General features: G+C 37.7%; 1 pseudogene; it reads right to left on the bottom strand.

The window, feature by feature from the left end:
* Positions 1 to 18,552: 18,552 nt before the first annotated feature.
* LOC139706793 (non-histone chromosomal protein HMG-17 pseudogene) lies at positions 18,553 to 18,892 on the bottom strand (annotated as a pseudogene).
* Positions 18,893 to 19,711: the final 819 nt, after the last annotated feature.

The following is a 19,711-nucleotide window of genomic DNA, read 5'->3' on the forward strand; positions in this document are numbered from 1 at the left end:
TTTTGACCTAACTAAAAAAGCAAGGAGTATAATTTGCTCAAATTCAGTCCTTAGTATTTCCCCTTTCCCTCCTCTCCTCCTCTTCCTGTTCCCTTCCATCTACTCTACTGATCTTTCTGATATTTATCTTTATATCTTGTTTCTTTTTGTTACGTGTCTTGTGGTACATGATGATGAGATTCGTTGTGGTGGTATATTTATGTATTCACATAAGAAAGTTCAATTAGATTTGTTCCTCTGTTCTTCCTTTCTCTACTCTTTCAGTTGTCTTATGTTTATTTTTTTTTATGGAATGTCCAGGGTTATTAGTTGAACTTAGTAGAAATAATAAGGTGGAGAAATATCTACCCATCTTCCCAGAAGTTAGAAGACTCAAAAAAGTTTTTAAGGTCAATACCATACCACCTTCTGAAATATAGTTTCTGTTGAATTTTAGAAACTGCTAACAGTTCTTCTAAACAAGACAGATAACACAGTTGACTAGGCTCTTTAGTTCTGTCTGTATCATTTCAAGTACATAGACATAGATTATAGGATACTTGAGCTAAAAATATTCCAAGTGATCCGTTAATCCCTCATATTGCACATTTAACAGCAGTTCTATGTTTAGAAACCAGAATCTTAACACTGAGTTCAATGTTTTTCCTCTAATACCTCACCAGCTTTCTCAGTTGCAGAGTAGAAGACTTTGTGAAATTTAATAAATGCTAAATTCTTCTAAAGTTACATAAAGAGGCTAGTCTTGTGATTCATAGTTAAAATTTTGAAGTTTCTGCCTTCTCACTGTAACTGTTCCATTAACTTTAAAAAATTATCAATTATGAAAAATATATGCCATTACCTGTATTTGTTTTAAAAACATGCTTATGAAGTACATTAAAAGAATATTCTTTAGAAAACTATATCACATCAGAAATGTGAGTTATCAGTATTGCTAATGACATATACAATCAGACATACAATTTAGAACCTTAATTGGCTATGTTTCTAATCACTATTCCCTAGTTCATTATATTACAAACCAAAATAGTTTAATAGACACGACTGGTACCATATTCCCAGTTTCCCTCATTACAGGTCATTTTTTTTTTTTTTTACACAAAATGATTTCAAAAAATGTAAATCAGGCTAGGCACACCTGTAATCAGAGAGGCTCAGGAGACAGAGGCAGGAGGATCTCGAGTTCAAAACTTGCCTAGCAACTTACCAAGGCCCTGAACAACTCAGTGAGGCTCTGAGCAACTCAGCAAGACTCTGTCTCCAAACAAAATATAATAAAAAGGGTTCGGGATGTGGCTTGGTGGCTAAGCGTCCCTGGGTTCAATCCCTAGTATCAATCCTAGTACCAAAAAAGAAAAAAAAAAAAGTAAATCAGATTATATCACCCCTGCTCAGAACTCTCCAAGAACTCACTGTTAAAGGAAACATAAAATAGAAATTCCTTGTGAACCTGTGATCTTACCTGATCTGGGTTCTCCTTCTTGACCTGCTTCTCTCCACCCAAGTCCTTCCCCAACATGGTCACATATTTTACCTGCACTCGTCCTCTCTCTATTCTTAAATACACCTGTTTCTGCTTAATGAACTTCTGTTACTTCTCACTGTGAATCATACCCAAATGCCACTTCTTCTACCCCATAATTTTTAATTGAGTCTGGGCACTTAGCACTATTTGAAATTGTCTTCTGCATTTTTGTGCTTCTATTCTGTTGCTATGATTCAAACGCAGGCCTCTGTGACAGCGAAATTTTCACCAGCTATATTCATTGTAAGTCACTACACCAATTAATATACGACAATTAAGATTCATGGAAATGCAACTTATTGAACAAATAATTTCAACTTCACTGTCAATTGAAGACTTTCAACTTGATGGGCAGAAGGGACAGCTTTGTCATGAGTCCACTGACTAATGCATGTCACTCCCGTTAACTGTTCTTATTATGTAGGATGATATACAAATTCATGTACATATAACAGAAAAACAGTATTAAAAACCCAAATTAAAATAGTAAGTCTTCTTTCCTTTCTGAGCAGTGCTATAATCAGTGGACAAATACTTCTCTTTGCAGCTTCCTTCCACTGGCCAAGGTTTGTGGAATGAGGCAAAACTTGAGAAATGGAGTCCATGGGCCATTATTTTCAAGAATAAATCATATGTATTTGGTTACTGAAAAGGTAAACCAGGGGATGACGTTACTCTGCACAATAAAATGAAGGTCTTTGTTTCCTTGGGCAGTTGTAAGTCTGGTGGTGTGAAGGGAATAGTGAATCAACTGGAGTGAAAGGAAGAAGTCCCTAAATCACAAGGGCAAAGACTTTTAAACACAGTGGTGGTTGCCATTTCTCTTTTGATTATCGTTATGAAACACCTTAAAACAATTTCCTTCTATCATTCACAATCTCATGTTAAGTCTTGAACTTGATATCCTTGAGCAAGAGAGGCTTGGAGGGGAATTGAGAAAAGAGACTTTGCTCCATGTTGGTGATTCAAGTACAGAATGCAGGGTGACAGCTGCAGGGCAGCCAGGTGACCTCCTGACTGTACAAGTTCACCAGAAGAGGAGGCTCGAAGTCAGAAAAGAGGAAGTAAATCACCACAGCGCAAGTGCCCTCGTGAAGTACTACCTTCTAGCAACCCCAAGTCTGCGTGCGTTAAAAAGTGCTCTGGATTCCAGGGTGAGCAGCACTCCATCTAGGAAAGCAAGCCAGGTAATTTAATCTAAATCCAGATGCACGGGGCATCTCAGCTGAAATCTAGGTTATATAGAGTAAACACATTTTGAAACTTTTTTGAACATCAAACTTCATCGAAATGAGTTTTCCAGTGGAGTGTGGTGGGGCAAATTCTGATATTTCTTTAGAAGCATAATTCCCAAATGCTGCTTTAAGTGAATGAAATCTGAAGGAGTTGCATGAGAGTATTCTGACAGATTACTCTCAAAAATGCTCTGATACTGCTTTTAATGGTCCTGTTTTCCTTTAAGTGATATTAGTTTCCAAGATGCTTACCCTTATTTGATATCATAGCAATATAAAAAGAATGTCAAATCCCTAAATCACATTATTGCCTTTGTCAGAAAAGTGCAATCACTATAAAAGAGGAAAATCCAAGGTTGGCTATTGTGTGCTAGCTAGCAACGAAGTATTATCATTTCTGCGTCTTTATTTTCAATCCTCGATTGTTATCAATTATCTACCATAAGCCGTAAGAGAGATGTTTACTGAAATGTGTGAAGCTTTGGAGTATAACTGAAGATAAATGCTAAATTATATATAATGTAATCTGTCTGCATAGAAAAATGACATTGTAGATTGCATTTTCGACGATTTTACACACTTATCATGAACAGGAAGCGACAGTTAGCCATGGAGTTAAACCAGCCCATGCCAATTTTGTTATTTCTCGTGCTGCTCGCAAAGCAATGGCTCTGGAAGAAATCCAAATGGGAATCCAATTCAATAGCAGTCTGTATTCCAAAGGGTTTGTGATGGTATCAGAAGCATAACAAATGTGACTTGAGGGCACAATGTTCTAAGAAGAAAAAAATGACATATCTCACGTAAAAGATGAGCTGATTATAATTAGTGGGGGGCAAATTACAGTGTGTTGGTGGATACCCTGATAAACAAGAAAACAAACACATAATAAATACATAAAATAATACAATCTACCTGCTAACCCTGAAGATTCATTCACTATCTAAATTTCAGCTAAGATTTTTTTTTGTACTTTATATGTCAGATTTCACTATTACTAATACCACAGTCTTTGGCGTAATATCTATGTTATGTTGCTTCCTTTCCAATTATTTTTTATGCTCATCCTAAAATGCTCAAAGGACATAAAAGTTTCAGTTTGAAAGAATAAGTTCAAGAGAGTTACTGCAAAACACGGTGACTTCAGTTAACAATGTATCATATACTTAAAAATGTCTAAGAGAATTTTTTTAAATTGATGCTATTAGTACATATTCATTGTACAGAATGAGTTACATTGTGAAATATTTGCACATGCATATGACATATTTTGATAATTTACACCACTAACCCTTATCTTCCTCCTCCTCCAGATCCCTTTCACATTTCTCTCTCCCCGCCCACCTAGTTATCACATATGAAACAAAACATGCAATCCTTATCTTTCTGTTTCTGACTTATTTTGGATAAAATGATGATCCCCAGTTTCACTAATTTTCCTCCAAATGACATGGCTTTTTTTCTTCTTTAGGGCACAGTAATACTCCACTGTGTGTATATATCACATTTTCTTTATCCATTCAATTGTTGTTGGGCACCTGGGTTGATTCCACAATTTGACTATTGTAATTGTGCTGCAATAAACATGGGTATGCAGGTGCCTCAACAGTATTCTGATTTTGAATTTTTGGATATCTACTAAGAAATGTGATAACTGGGTCACATGGTAGTTTTATTTTTAGTTCTTTAAGGAATTTCCATCCTGATTCCCATAGTGGATGAATAAACTGCACTCCCACCAACAGAGTATAAGGGCATCTTTCCCCTGCATCCTCACCTATTGTTATTTATACATCTAATGGTGAGCTTGAATCTGACTTGGGTGAGCTTGAATCTCAGTGGAGTTTTGACTTAACATATCCCTAATGGATAAAGATGTTGAGAAGTTTTGTATATTTATAAGCCATTTTACTTTTTTCTCTTAAGAAGTATCTGTTCACTTCAATTGCCCATTTATTGGTTGGGTATTTGGATTTTTGGTCCTAGGGTTTTTGAGTTCTTTATGTATTCTAGATATCAATCCATAAGAGGAGCTGAAAAGGATTTTCTCCTATTCTGTAGGTTATCTCTTCACTCTGTTAATTGTTTCCTTTTCTGTGCAGAAGCTCCTAAATTTGATGCCTTCCCATTTGTCAATATTTGCTATTATTTCCTGAGCTATAGAAACTTTGCTCAGGAAGTCATTGCCTGAGCATATAGAAAAGAGCAGATTCTGCATTCTTAAAACATTTTAAAATATGATAAGTATAAGAGAGAAATCATATGGCAATTAGTTTGATGTAGCTATCCCACAATAGATGGATATCTCAATAAAATAAAATGGAGATTTTATCATTTTAAAACTTTCTTTCTTTTGATACTGGGGATTAAACTCAGGGGCACTTAACCAACTGAGCCACATCCCCTTTTTATTTTGAGACAGGGTCCTGCTAAATTGCTTGGGGCCTTGCTATATTGCTGCGGCTGTCTTTGAACTTACAATGCTCCTGTCTCAGCCTCCTGAGTCTCTGGGATTACAGGTGTGTACCACTGCACCCAGCTACAACTTTCTTCTCTTACCTTTTTTTTCTTTAAACTTCTTCTAATTAGTCATACATGACAGTATAATATACTTTGATACATCAATATATAACAGAGTATAATTTCTCATTCTTCTGTTTATACATGAGGTAGAATCCCACCAGTCATATAACTATATATTTACATAGGGTAATGATGTTTGATTTATTCTACTATCCCTCCTATACCCAGACCCCCTCCCCTCCTTTCATTCCCCTCTACCTAAAGTAACTCTATGCTTCTCTATCCCACCTCATGTGAATTACCCTCCACATATCAGAGAAAACTTTTAGTTTTTAAATTTTTGTGATTGGCTTATTTCACTTAGTATGATATTCTCCAGCTCCATCCATTTACCAGCAAATGCTAAGATTCCATTCTTCTTTAAGGCTGAGTAATATTCCATTATATGTATGACTAATATTCCATTATATATATATATATATATATATATATATATATATATATATATATATATATATATATAATATGTATATTATATATATAAAATATGTATATTATATATATATATATAAAATATGTATATTATATATATAAAAATGTATATTATATATATATATGTATATAAAATCTCACATTTTCTTTATCCATTCATCTATTGAAGGGCACCTAGGTTGGTTCCATAGTTTAGCTATTGTGAATTGCAATGCTATAAACATTGATGTGGCTATAGTATTCTGATTTTAAGTCCTTTGGGTATAAATCTAGGAGTGGGTTAGCTGGGTCAAATGGTGGTTCCTCTTACCTTTTAATGGCTAATATTTGTTCATTAGCTAACACCCAGTTTTATTCACTTCTTTAAACCTTTCATTACTAAAGCTAAATCTTTTTCTATTATTATTAGTAGTAATAGTAGCAGTATTAGTATATCACTGGAAACTAAAACCAGAGCTATACCCATGTTAGGCAAACACTCTACAATTGAGCTACATTTTTATCCTTTTTTACTTATATTTGGAAACAGGGTCTCACTAAATTGCCCAGTTTGGCCTCTAATTTGCAATCCTCCTGCCTCAGCCTCGTTAGTAGCTGGAATTACAGGTGTGCACCATATTCAGCAAAGGTAAAAATAAGCACTACACACAGCAACATAAACAAAAATAATAAGCCTTTTTTTACAGTCTTATTTTATTGTATTCCAAATTTTTTGACCCGTTCTAGATAATCTATTGCCCACACCCTCCACTAAGAAATTATCTATGCATTCTGTATCTGGACTTCATCAATTTTGTTCTGTTTAAACACTACTCATTCTTCAATAAACCTTTCTCTAGCACATTAACACAGAATGGGCAGTCCTTATTCAAAACTGCTAGTTAATTTTCTTTGCCATTTGTGAGACACAGCTAGTTGATCCCATATGAATTTCTTGTTTTCATCCACTAGTATTAAGCCATCACTCTATTCAGAATGAAAAAAAAAATGCCTTCCCAACCACATCTTACCTCTTGTGAGACACAGCCACACACTTGGAGAAGATTGTCTTGTGGGTAGAAGCTGCTACTTCAACCTGTGTCTCTGTGGATAGCAATGACAGAATTGAAGAACAGCTAAAGGAAGGGGATTTTTATATACAAAGACCAAACCAAGTAACTGCGTTTTAAGAACTGAATCAAAGTAATTTGCTTTTATGAAGCTTATGCATGAAGGAAGAAAAACAGAAAGTCTCTAAGGAGAGCAATTAATCAGAGGTGCTGTAGCAACATGCCATGAATCATTGTCAACTGTGAACTGTGCCCAGTCTTGGAGAACTGGCACCTCTTGGGTCAGAGCAACAAAAGTTGGAGAAACCTTCTTTTCTCCCCTCGCTTCTTCCTCTGTCTCCCCTCCATTCCCCTCTTCTCTGTCCTCTTCTTGTGGTCAGGTTACACCATAGACAGCGAGCTTGGTCATTTAGGGCATCATCATGGTTGGCAGGGAGCTTTGCCCCTCTCCAAGGCCAGGGAGTGTGAGTCTAACTCGGTGTCCCTTCTTCTCCCCTTGGGTTACTAAGTTGGAGGAGGATCCACAGGGCTTCTGCACAGTTACATCCGGGACTCACCACGCCTTCTATGTGACCCTGACCAGAAGATTCCTAATAGTGCAGTTTTTCTCCTTCTCTTCTTCTGTGGCCCCCTTCAATGTATTGATAGTGAATGGGCCAATAGTATTAATTGGGCTTCATACTGAAACAGTAGATAAAAATGTGTCTGAAAATTGAGGCAAGACTTAAGTCCTTGCTAATCATACAGTAGGGAGTGAAAAATAGGTAAGAGAAAAATGTGGCATATTCAGGAAGCATCAGCAATGGAGTTTATGGAACTGTAGAGTACTATAAAATAAGCCCATAGGCAGCCGGGCATGATCAGGACGAGGTCAGGGACATTTGGAATGACAATTTGAGGGTGAAAGACACTTTGTAAGCAGCAAGGAAATTTGTAAGATCTTTAAGGAGGAGACCGAGATGGCCATATCTGTGTTTTCTGGGGATAAATGGGAGAGAGTGGAAGCAGAGATTCCTCAGGAAATTACTGAAATACTTAGGGAAGAACAATGAGGGTAAAGCAGCCACAGCAGCCAGGACCAGAATAAAGACAGGATTCCAGAGATAATGGGGGGCAGGGGAGGAGAACTTAGTGACTGATTCCATGCATGCCAACAACGTCTCTGCCTGACTGTAAATGACAATGATCATTTGAAGTGACCATTTATTGAGTTTTACTTCTACTTGGACCTGGTAGCATGTAGATACTGCAGTGTGGAATATGTTTAGAAGCAGAAGGTATTGGGGCTCATTTGTCATGGCACCAAGAATTCCCGTGGAATGGAAATTGACGCCTCCTCCTGAAATTCTCCAGGGATGTCAGAAGCTGTGTTAGGTGGTGCGTGCAGCCCACACCTATCGCCGTCAGACTGAAAGAGTGGTCTGGCACATAGGGAGAGCCAGTTATCCTCATTGCTTCAGTTCCACTAGAGAATGATAAAAAAATATAGAGAGATATCCTTAACAGGAAATATTTCCTGTGTGCAGGAGGCTGATGAGCAGCTTTTCCAATAGCAATGTAACCTCGAAAAATGCTCCTCAAATCAGAGCATGAGGCCTGCGTGGTACAAAACAGATAAACAAAAGGTGATCAAAGCACGCTTAGAATAAGCAAGCGACGAACAAAGGGAGAGGGTTATGTTGGGGACACAGCAACGTAATTGGATCCCTCTGCCAACCCTGGTAATTAAAACGGAGACACTTAGTACCTTAGTTGCTCTGCAATCCCATAATACGTTTGAGATTAACAACCCTTGAATCTTGGTTTTACTGCTATATTGTTGGGCTATCCAATGCACTGGCTCTTGCCATTTTCAGAACACAGGAGCAGAGATTTCTTCAGGGCCATGAAGATTGAGAAGCAGCTAGAGAGCCTGGCTTGTGCTCTCCAACCACACCTTTCCTGCTGCCATGGACATTTGGGGCAAATGTGAACAGAAAACAAACAAGAAAAAGGAAACAGCAAGTACTGCCATGATTTAAAGCTTCACTGGCTTATTTGAGAGAAAAAAAACTGGCTGCTGTTCTGCAGCTTTGCTAGCTGCTTCTCCGTTTTGCCAGAATTTTTTGGTTTGGTTTGGTTTGGTTTTGAGATCTCACCGGTCGGTACCTTGTGGAAATTGCATTGCAGGGGCTGGGGATATAGTTCCGTTGATAGAGTGCTTGCCTTGCATGCATAAAGCCTACCAGCACCACAAAAAGAAAGAAATTGCATTGCAGGCTAGCACTATCTGGAGGGAGGGGGCGTTATCATCATCGATGCCACCTTGCACACCCTGAAGCCCCCTTGGATCTCAGATCCGGGTCTACACCCAACTTGGAGGGACATTGGGACCTGGGTCACCTCACTGGCACATCACCTTGTCCAGCTCATGTCCACAGGTAACCCCGTGCAGGGGACTCTGCACACAGAATGCCCTGTCTTTGCTGAAAGGCTTTTGACATTTTGAGGGTGGCAAGTTCAGCCAAATTCCTGCTTGCAGGCTGAGCACAGCCCCTCCAGGCTCTCGAGGACGTGCATTTCAAGCGCTGGATGTGGGTATTACAAAAATAACAGGAAGCACATGCCAGTAATTAATATTATATCTTGTCCCCAAAGATGTCTGTGGTCCCTTTATACGTTAGTTGACGTATCCCAAGCTCCTCTGAGAGGTAATGATGAAGTTAATATAAACACTGAGATTTCTACCTAATTTCTACTATTAAAATGTGGAGCGGGGAGGAGACACACAGGCAGAAAGCAGATCCATAATGCCTAAGGAAAAACGTCACTGATTCTTGACAGGCAAGAGGAGAGACAGTCAGCTGCCATGTTTTTTCTGGCTGAAGTTGGCTCTTTTTAGTGGGTCTGCACAAGGTGATGGGTACTGCAATTTCTCCAAGAAAAGGAAAATTGAAAGGGCTCAAAGAGAAAGGATAGGAGAGGACCCTGCAGTATTCTGTTTCTGTTTCATCTCTTGACTGATACCTTTTCCCAAAAAATAAAAAAAAAAAGCATGCCAACATTAACTCAGCACTAATTCAGCCCAGTGTGGTGTGAAATAGAGGCCAGCTCTCAGCTCACTTGCCTGATTAGTGAGAGAGGAATTGAGTGAAAGACCCGGGGTAAAACTAGGGTTAATCTTACCAGAGTGAATACATCTCTCTGTCTTTGTAGGGTCCTAGCTTGTTATTACATAACAGTTAAAAACTCACAGTTTAAAACACAACAAATTATATATCTACCACATTTTGGCACTAAAATAATAGACAATCCTCAGGTAAATGTCTCATCTAAGTGCGGGGAAAATCCTGTAATTCCTGCTGTCAATCATTCATTTATTCAGCAGATATTTACTGCATACTTTGTTCTTGCTGGCTTCTGTAACTGACAGAGGGTGCCTAGTTTAGCAGTCAAGACAATCATTGAGAGTAAAAGGAGACTATACACAGATGTGAGTCATGTTAAGCTCATAAAGCATTGACAATATTGAATGAGAGAACAAAAACAGATTTTTTATTCACACCCAAAGATGTACCTGTTCCCTATTATCCACCCCCCCAATCTGCTAATGTAATACTGTTGTAATTTTTAAAGGCCTGAGTAAGATTATGGTGGTGAGGGAGCCCAGACAGAATACAAATCCATGAGTGCTTACCCTGGGTACCATAGGATCCACCCTGAGGGAGTCCAAACAACCACTAGAAACCTGATGATTCCATTGTTTCTAAAGAACATTTTCTATCCTGTCTTCATGATTTAGTTTGTTGTGATTTATGACTTACTGGATTATCTTTACATATTTCAGGGGGATCATACCATCCTTTGATCCTTGACCATCAAATATTTTTAAAACATACACAGTAAAAATAAAACATGATATGTTTGACCATGAGGATAAAGGCAAGCCGTAGGGAAAAAAATAAAATAATTGACGTAGAGTCACAGCTTCTCCAGAGCAGATGATCTTTGCATTCTTATCATCTTCATTTTATTAAAGATTCCATCATTACCCTAGGTACATGTAGAACTGCACATATGGTATGACCTACATCCTGTACAACCACAGAAATGGAAAGTCGTGCTGCAATTGTGTACAAGGAATCGAAATGCATTTTGCTGTCATATAAACCTAATTAAAAGAAATAAATTAATTTTTTAAAAAATATTCCATTTCTTTACTACCTATCAGGAAAAATTAAAATCTGCTGTTTTTTTTTTTCTCAGAAAAGTCGCAACTAACCTCTTTTTATTATTTCTGTCAAAGGTAAATAAATACCTTCAATGGAAGAAAAAAAGGATACTATTATAATTTTTAGTTTTGTTCCACAGGATTTTAATGTCTGAGTATCAGAATTTCCAATGCTGGAATTTGAGGGTGTGAGATTTGCGGGGTAAGAAGGCCCAAGTTGGGGTCTGTGTGTGTGTTCGGCAGGGTCACGCTTCACAGCTGATGCCCCCGTGGGAGCCAAGAACAGATGTGGCTGTGGAAGGAGCTGGCCTCTGCTTGGGGACTAGTTCCACACTGCCTGGGCTGGGAGCTGGTGGAGCTAAGAGCTGCTCAGCATTACAGCGAGTGCTGCGGTTCAGCTGTTAGGTGAGCGTCATTGTCCCTGATGCGTGTGCTCCAGTGTTCCAAGGAGCAATGGAGGGTACCAAATGGAGAAAAACAATACACAGGAGCCTAATATCTTTAAGTGGGTAAATTATCTTTTCCTCGAGAAAGCAGAAAATGTTAATGGCTAAGTCTGCCCAGACTTCATAATAGAGGTAAATAAAGAAACAAAAGATTGTTCCAGGACGTCTGTGCACAATTAAAGCACATCTTTCAGTACCCCGAATGCATATAGGCCCACTGGTGTACATACATGGGTATGTCATCAAAGTTGCAATTTGGCGTGACATTGGTCTTTACAAAAAAAAGAAAGAAAGAAAAACCACTCGGTGACTGTAAATTTTCCATTTGTGCAATAGCATTAGACATAATGTATCTATGCTCTGTCCATATTAGGGTAAAATATTCTTTGTTATGTATCTTTCCTTCTTTCAAGCCATTGTAAATGGACTGATTTGCCACCGAGGCTAAACCTGGCTAATCAAAGCTTCATAGGTTGTACATGATCAAATGGTTATTAATTGATAAAGTCAGATGAAGTAGGAAAGGGCAGTCTGTGGGGTAAGGAGTGGTCAGTACCCAACAAGAAGGCTGCATGAAGCTGGCTCAGTCTCCCTGCCTGCTTTCTTTGACGTTTAGAGCATGCAATGGAGGAAGGATAGCATCTTCAACAAATGGTGCTGGGAAAACTGGAAATCCATATGCAACAAAATGAAACTGAATCCCTTTCTCTCGCCATGCACAAAAGTTAATTCAAAATGGATCAAGGAGCTTGATATCAAATCAGAGACACGCCGTCTGATAGAAGAAAAAGTTGGCTACGATCTACATACTGTGGGGTCAGGCTCCAAATTCCTCAATAGGACACCCATAGCACAAAAGTTAATAACTAGAATCAACAAATGGGACTTACTTAAACTAAAAAGTTTTTTTCTCAGCAAAAGAAACAATAAGAGAGGTAAATAGGGAGCCTACATCCTGGGAACAAATCTTTACTCCTCACACTTCAGATAGAGCCCTAATAACCAGAGTATACAAAGAACTCAAAAAATTAGACAATAAGATAACAAATAACCCAATCAACAATTGGGCCAAGGACCTGAACAGACACTTCTCAGAGGGGGACATACAATCAATCAACAAGTACATGAAAAAATGCTCACCATCTCTAGCAGTCAGAGAAATGCAAATCAAAACTACCCTGAGATACCATCTCACTACAGTAAGATTGGCAGCCATTATGAAGTCAAACAACAAGTGCTGGCGAGGATGTGGGGAAAAGGGTACACTTGTACATTGCTGGTGGGACTGCAAATTGATGCAGCCAATTTGGAAAGCAGTATGGAGATTTCTTGGAAAGCTGGGAATGGAACCACCATTTGACCCAGCTATTCCCCTTCTAGGTCTATTCCCTAAAGACCTAAAAAGAGCATGCTACAGGGACACTGCTACATCGATGTTCATAGCAGCACAATTCACAATAACAAGACTGTGGAACCAAACTAGATGCCCTTCAATAGATGAATGGATAAAAAAATGTGGCATTTATACACAATGGAGTATTACTCTGCATTAAAAAATGACAAAATCATAGAATTTGCAGGGAAATGGATGGCATTAGAGCAGATTATGCTAAGTGAAGCTAGCCAATCCCTAAAAAACAAATGCCAAATGTCTTCTTTGATATAAGGAGAGTAACTGGGAACAGAGTAGGGACGAAGAGCATGAGAAGAAGATTAACATTAAACAGGGATGAGAGGTGGGAGGGAAAGGGAGAGAGAAGGGAACTTGCATGGAAATGGAAGGAGACCCTCAGGGTTATACAAAATTTCATACAAGAGGAAGTGAGGGAAAAGGGGAAAATAATACAAGGGGGAGAAATGATTGACAGTAGAGGGGGTAGAGAGAGAAGGGGGGAGGGGAGGGGAGGGGAGGGGGGATAGTAGAGGATAGGAAAGGCAGCAGAATACAACAGACACTAGTATGGCAACATGTAAATCAATGGATGTGTAACTGATATGATTCTGCAATCTGTATATGGGGTAAAAATGGGAGTTCATAACCCACTTGAATCAAAGTGTGAAATATGATATGTCAAGAACTATGTAATGTTTTGAACAACCAACAATAAAAAAATAAATAAAAAAAATAAAATGCCAATAAAATTGTCAAAAAAAAGAACTATGTAATGTTTTGAACAACCAACAATAAAAAATTAAAAATAAAAATAAAATAATAAAAAAAGTTAATATGATCTAGGTTTGGCGAAATTTGATTTTCACTCCTGTAGATTCCCTGAATTCATACTGATTCCCATCGAGGGCATCATGAATCCTGTGTTAAATCAGTCCTTACTCTTTATCAGTAGTGGAGATAAGCCAGACTCACACAACATTATTTAATGTATCATACTTCTCATATAGTATATTTTAAAAGTGGGATCTTAAAGGCAAAAAAAAAAATCAGGTAAATATATGAATCACTAATAGTTGGCTTTTTTAATTATTAAGGAAGATAATTTCAAGGTAAAAACATCTTGAATGTCCATCAGATAATATATGCATGAGATCATCTATTCTCTTTAGACTTAAAGCCAAATTAGAAAACCCAGAGTCAGTAGGAAAGAACAGGGAAGAAACAGGGTGGCTAGGTGTTGTGAAGAGTATTCATATTCATTTGATACTAAATGTCTTTGGAGCCTTTAGATTGTGTCAAGATGTGGTATGTGCTGGGGTTACATGGGAGCAGTGTGCTTGGTAGTCTGCTAGAGTTCTATTCTGGGAGCAGAAAGAATGTTTTAAAACAGTGAACAGAAATCACTTTGTCTTAGTTTTAGGTGATAGGCAAATGTACGTAGTTCAGCCACTTTGTGGGTATATACATTTCAGCAAGTTATTTAGTGTCATATATATTTCTATTTTCTCCCAGTTGAAATGGGAATAATATTTAAATCTCTCATAATTTTTATGACAATTTAATGAATTGATGTCTATAACATGTTAAAATCAGGTCTTGGCACATTAGCACTCATATACATCGTTTTATCAATCTGAAATATGTAGTATAATTCTTTAGATATTGGGTTGTTCTTATAATCAGTGGAAACATTTCATTTAGCTAAGGCATGATAATTATTATCTACTCATTTTTTAACATTATGGTTTATTCTTATTGGTTCATTGGAGACTTTAAGGAAGAAGGATATAGTTCTAATTGTACCAGAAAGCCTTAAATCAAAACCTAGTAGCATCAGTAAAATACTGATGTACACCTTCCAGCAAAGAATAAGCTAAAAGCTAACTTTCTGAAGAAAGCAAGTGACTGAGAGCTTGAAGCAAACTTTTAAGAAGCACTTCATTACCAATGCTTTTTATAGCTTGAAAGACAATGCTGTATGGATCGACAGATATTGACTTCTCCGAGTTGAAAGGAGCTAAGAAAACTTGGATTCTGAATGTGTACATTTTAGGAATATCTTAATTTCATTTCAAATTTTTCATATTTCTCATATGTGCACAAGAGTGAAATATGGTAAAATCCTGTGTTTAAATATTTCTGAAAGAACTTTACTTTCAATAGGAGTAAAAATTCAGAATCCTATGGAACATTATGCTATAGTTAAATGGTGTCACACATTCAGTATGTCTCACCACCCACGGTGTCTTAAATACAATGAAATAAAGTAGATTTTCATCAGAGAGATGAAGTCATGTTGTGAGAGCCTAACGGGGAAAATAGACCTCAGTGTGGTCAAGGCCAACTTCCCTAAGGAATTGGTTTTTGACCTTGCCTGAGACCTGGAGAAGTGGCAAGGTCAGGAAGCTGGAAGGGGCGGGGAGGGGGGCAGAGCACCTCACAGACACAGGGAACAGGATGTGCAAGGACCCCAGGACAAGAGTAACAGGTACTAGGGAAGGTTTCACAAAAGGAGAGAGCTCAGTTCCCAGCCTCAGTTCAATGCAGCTTCTAGTTTCCCTTCCTGCAGGTTGGAAGCAGACTCTTTCATGCATGTTATAATCTAGTCAGTCATCTGGACTCTCATTTGCTTTTGCATCCACCTCATTGTCATTTTTCACTGAAAGATGAAATCAGACTCCTTGGCACTTAGTAAGTCGGCCCTGGCAATTCTAATGTCTGCACAGAGGAGTATGCTCAATATGATTTTATAATGGCAGACTTGATAAAATTGAAAAAAATATTATGATTACAAGAAATAATACAATGGCTAACCAATCCAGCTACAAAATAAGCAAACTCATTGAGTCATTGTACAAGTTAAATCATAATGAGATAATTTGAGTTTAATTTGAATGTAATAACCCATTACAGCTCCACATTTTTTTTCTCTACTTTTCAATATTGTGAGATAATTACCTCCTCAAACCTTTGTATAATAACATTTATAAGGCCCCAAAAACTATTCTGCTCTCTGAACTCCAAAAACACCCACAACTGCAAACACACATTTAAGATAAGTTTTTAAAAAATTGTCGATGAGGAATTATTTGAACGTGCTTCCCTATGACATTGAAGATGGTGGAGATTATTGGGTTATGTTCAGCTTTTCAAGTCATTGGTCTTTAATTTTTTTTTCTATCCTTATGTTCTTCCTTTTACCTATTTAATTTTTACTTTCTGTTGATTTGAAAAGTATATAGCTTATTTTAATTCTCCCTACAGTTGACAATTTAAAAACTCAGCTTACTCTCCAATAATATTATCATAGGTTATAGTAGTGGTTGATTTCTCCTTTCTATGTAATGAGGAAACCAACTTTTGAATTTTGGTTCTTATTAGCTGGTAATTTGACCCAGATTATTTATCCTACTGATAAAAAAAAAAGTTTTTGAGAGAGCTACTTTATCTTGACTGTGAAATTCCATTAGAATTCCCATTACAAACTTGATAATTTTCAGTCTTTTGATTTTACAATAAATAAAACATGAGATGATAATATATAGGTCACAAATAGACTATAAATATTTCCTAATACCCCCCCACCCTCCTCTGGGGAAAAATGTCCATTTATTTTGAATCTTTTATTGCTGTTTATTGGGTCACTCATGCTTTCCATTATCTCATCTCAGATTTCATGAATGTGTGGGTAATGTTCACAGAAGACTTTGATATCTATTTGTGGCATTTTTAGTACAACAAAGGATAGCAAACACAATGAATGTTCATTGATAGTTTGGATGTCAGCAAGAATTTACAACACAAGATACTTTTTAAAAGATAAACCTTTTATCACAGACAAGATCTGTTTCAATATGAAATATGCAGATGCAACATCATCAAGCTGCGAATTGGCAAGGATCACATTTTAGAAACGTGACCTTGGAGCTATCTGATGCAGGTTCATCTATGTGAGCCCTTGCTGCTCTTGCCACAGTATTGTCTCACATCCTTCCAGTTTGAGGAAGAAAAGAACAGCCAGTGTCTTTTTGGCTTCCATTTCCCTCCTTTAGTAATGTTCTCCTTTTGACTGAGTAATATGGCACCATCCCAAGAAGTACAGATCCCTGCTTATTGTTAAATTTACTTTAGAGAATACATTTTCCTGTTCCAGAATAGTTTTTAACACTTGATTTTGGTTTTGGAATTATACTTACTTTGGAATCATATCCTTTTATAATCTAAGCTTCCTATTCTTTATTTTGGTTTATCTCTGGCGCTACGGCAATGAGCTTTTTATTAACTTTTTCTCACTTGGTTAGCACGGTGGTTTATCTTCTCAGCTCCTGTATATATAAAGTTACCTTTCCGATAATTGCTAATGAATCTGAAAACTTAGATGCATAAGAATTTGGGTCATTCTATTTTGTTTACCAAGAATTCTGTAGTCATTTGGGTATAAGCTGGCGAGTGGGATACCTGGGTAAAATGGTGGGTTCATTCTAAGTTTTCTATGGAATCTCCATACCGCTTTCCAGAGGGTTGCACCAATTTGTAGTCCCACCAGCAATGTATGAGTGAACCTTCTTCCCCACATGCTCAAAACATCTATTATTACTTGTATTCTTGATAATTGCCATTCTGACTGGTGTGAGATGGAGTCTTAGTGTAGTTTTGATTTGTATTCCTGTAATTGCTAGATATGTTAAACATGTTTTTTTATATATTTTTTGACCGTTCTTATTTCTTCTTCTGTGAAGTTCCTGTTCAGTTCTTTATACCCAAAGGACTTAAAATCAGCACACTACAGTGATGCAGCCACATCGATGTTTATAGCACCTCAATTCATAATAGCCAAACTGTGGAACCAACCTAGATATGCTTTAACAGAATAATGAATGGATAAAGAAAATATAGTCTATATACTCAATGGAATATTTTTTTTCAAACTGTATCCAGCTTTATTAAAGATACTTTTCATAAACAATCATGGTATTTCAGGCAGGACATGGGCAGACAATCGTTAACAGTATACAACAACTTTCAAACTCCCTTCTTGAATGGACTACCAAAATCAGAAAGCCACTATAAAACCCAATGAAGTCTTCATTTGATGCTCTGAATAGGGAAAGTTTAGAGTGAGGGTTGACATTTCACATTTAGCATGTTGTTTAACAACTTTTCACAAGCCGACCCTGACTTTCAGGAAATGAAAGGAAAATGGCAAAAATTATTAATCTGAAGATCCACAATCTAGAAAAGGAACTTCTGCTCTTCTGAGGGACATTATTCTCAATGACATCACTGGAAAGTCCAGATTGCCCCACACACTGGTAAAACCAATCGTTGGGAATCAGGTCCCAATAGGTCTGAGTTTAGGGGAATTAAGTCTATGCCGATGGCAGAGAGGGACAGGAGGACATACAGATGAGTTTGAGTTTTTCCATACCACAAGGCATTTGTGCCAAGGTGGCTATGTGTGCCAACATCAGGGAATCCCTTCCCCTTGGGAACAAAGAGGAAGTCTCTCAAAACTAGAAGGGAAAGGTGTCTTCCCCCACAGCAATCCAGCTTTAGAGACATTCTACTAGTGACATATGCTCCTTCCCCCGCAAAACAACAATGAAGTGTTCTGTGTGCTAACAACATAGCTTAAAAAAAAAAGTAAAACAAAATTCTGCATTTTTATAAAAATTGATAAAAAATAGTATTTCAAACTGTACAGTCACCAGAAGTACACAGTTATCAAAAACGCACACACTTCACTTGGCATCTCCAGCACCTTCAGCTTTCTGTGCCTGGTCTGTTTTGGCATCTCCATTTTCTGCAGGGTTATTCCCATCCTTGCCAGTGTCAGCTTTTCCCTTTGGGTACCTTCTCTCCCTTCTTTGCAGGGGCCTTTTTAGGCTTGGGCTCTAGCTTTGGAAGAGCAGGTTTGGCAGACAACCTTGCAGATCTTCTCTGTGGTTCGTCTTTCACCTTGGCTTTATCTCCTTTAGCATCCCCTTCAGCCTTTCTCTTGGGCATGGTGGCGACGGCAGCGGGATGCAGGCACTGGACGCTGGGATGCAGCTGGGCGTGGCTTTGGTCGGTCCGGGGGTCATTCTCGCCTCTTCTTCACACTGCTCCTCAATGGAATATTATTCAGCCATAAAGAAGAATGAAATGATGGCATTTGCAGACAAATGGATGGAACTGGAAAACACTGAAAAACAAGTGAAATAAGTCAATCCCCAAAAAAACAAAGGCCAAATGTTCTTTCTGATATGTGGGTGCTAACCCATAATAAGAGAGGGTGGGGAGGGGAAGTATAGAAGTTCATCAGATTAGACAAAGAGGAATGAAGGAAACGGAGGGGGATTGGAATAGGAAAGACAGTAGAATGAATCAGATATAATTTTCCTCTTCTCATATATGAATACACAACCAGTGTAACTCCACATCATGTTCAACCACAAGAATGGGATCAAAATTATAATGCGTTGCACCCCATGTATGAATATTATGTACAAATACACCTTGCTCTCATATATGTCTAAAACAACAAATTAAAAAAGAAAGAATTCTATAGCCATGGACAAGTATTCTGGAAGTAAGGGTTTTAGGAGAGACTAATTCAAGGATAACTTGATCTGCAATTTCTATTAAGGCAAATTCTTGTTTTATTCAGATGGCTTAGGATTTTTTCCCCTAATACAATAAACTGAAAAACTTGAGCAGGTAAGCTCAACATGTTTCTAGATTATGAAAAGTTAGGTTAACTCAAAACAGTGTATGCCATGTTATTTACATCATTAATATATCACACTGGATTATAAGTTTCTATATATTTGTCTTTCTACCTCACTAAGCTTTATAT

This window comes from Marmota flaviventris, chromosome 8 (assembly GCF_047511675.1).
Source record: "Marmota flaviventris isolate mMarFla1 chromosome 8, mMarFla1.hap1, whole genome shotgun sequence".
In the NCBI taxonomy this organism is placed as follows: Eukaryota; Metazoa; Chordata; class Mammalia; order Rodentia; family Sciuridae; genus Marmota; species Marmota flaviventris.